The sequence below is a fragment of the Sinocyclocheilus grahami genome, unplaced genomic scaffold (assembly GCF_001515645.1).
Source record: "Sinocyclocheilus grahami isolate Dianchi unplaced genomic scaffold, SAMN03320097.WGS_v1.1 scaffold591.1, whole genome shotgun sequence".
NCBI lineage: Eukaryota > Metazoa > Chordata > Actinopteri > Cypriniformes > Cyprinidae > Sinocyclocheilus > Sinocyclocheilus grahami.
Window position 1 is genome coordinate 49968 of NW_015505770.1, and position 1183 is coordinate 51150.

Consider the following 1183-nt stretch of genomic DNA (forward strand, 5'->3'; position numbering starts at 1 on the left):
GTGACACGTGTCTGAAGCATACATTGAAAAAACACCAACTCGTTGGCTGGCGACAGCCATGACGTCACTACCGGTGCGACTATAGTATAAATAGGTGCCGGGAGCACACATCATTCACTTCTTCGTCTGAAGCTTGCGTCCGCAGCATGGCAAGAAACCTAGAGGACGCAGCGTCTCGTTCCCTACTCAGGGAACCATGGTTACATAAGTAACCTGAGACGTTCCCTTTCATGGGAACTTCGAACTGCGTCCTCTAGGGGTCGCTATGGGGAACAGTATACCCATGCCACCATGCTGAGGGGAGTGCATGCCAGAACCATGGCGAGCACTAAGTACCAACTCTACCATATTGCTATGGGAGTTGCCCCTGGGACGTTAGACGGCTGTCAGCGACGTTATTCCCAATGGCCAAAGGTCTAGGCTACATACCCCAAAATACTTACCTGTTAGGGCCAGATTCCTGGGCCCGGGGTAGAGCTCAAGGCTTGGAATCAGAAATAGATTCCTTTAAGGGAAAACGACCAAGAGCCTAGAATTATACTAGTCTTGGTCTGTCACACAGGGGCTACCGCACGTTTCTCTTTGTATGTGCTGAAGGAACTCAACAGACCCCTAGTAGCAATACCCTGTTAAAGTAGGTATCCAGAGGATACATAGGGGGAGTGGTGCCCAAGGCAGAACCGGGGTTTTAAACCACTCAAAAAGAGCACTAAAATCAGAAGGGTAAGCATACTGCAAGCTAGCCAAACATTCAGCGCATCAGGGAGGCAGAGGAAGGTCCTAAATCGCCTGATGCTGCTGGTTCCAGGGGCTCTGGAGAAACAGAGAACTCAAACTACTCATGTGAGAGGAAAACTTCGAATTCAGAGGAATAGCGTTGCTCATTCCAGGTAACCCTTTGATAAAAAGGGGAGCACTCCTCAATACTACCACGAGGACAGCACATGGAGCGAGGATTCCAACTCCTCAGAGAGGATTAACGCTCGAAAGAAACACCATACTCACAATAACCCTCAATGGTGAGGGGAGCGATGCTTCCAGAGTGTGTCGATAGAGACACACTAGTTGAGTGGAGCCCAAGGTACCGGGGTCTAAACCAACTCAGAGAAAGGGAACGAGGTCAATAACGTGGTGAAGATAAGGTGAAGAACGAAGGTGAAGATAAGGGCAGATGTAAGACCCC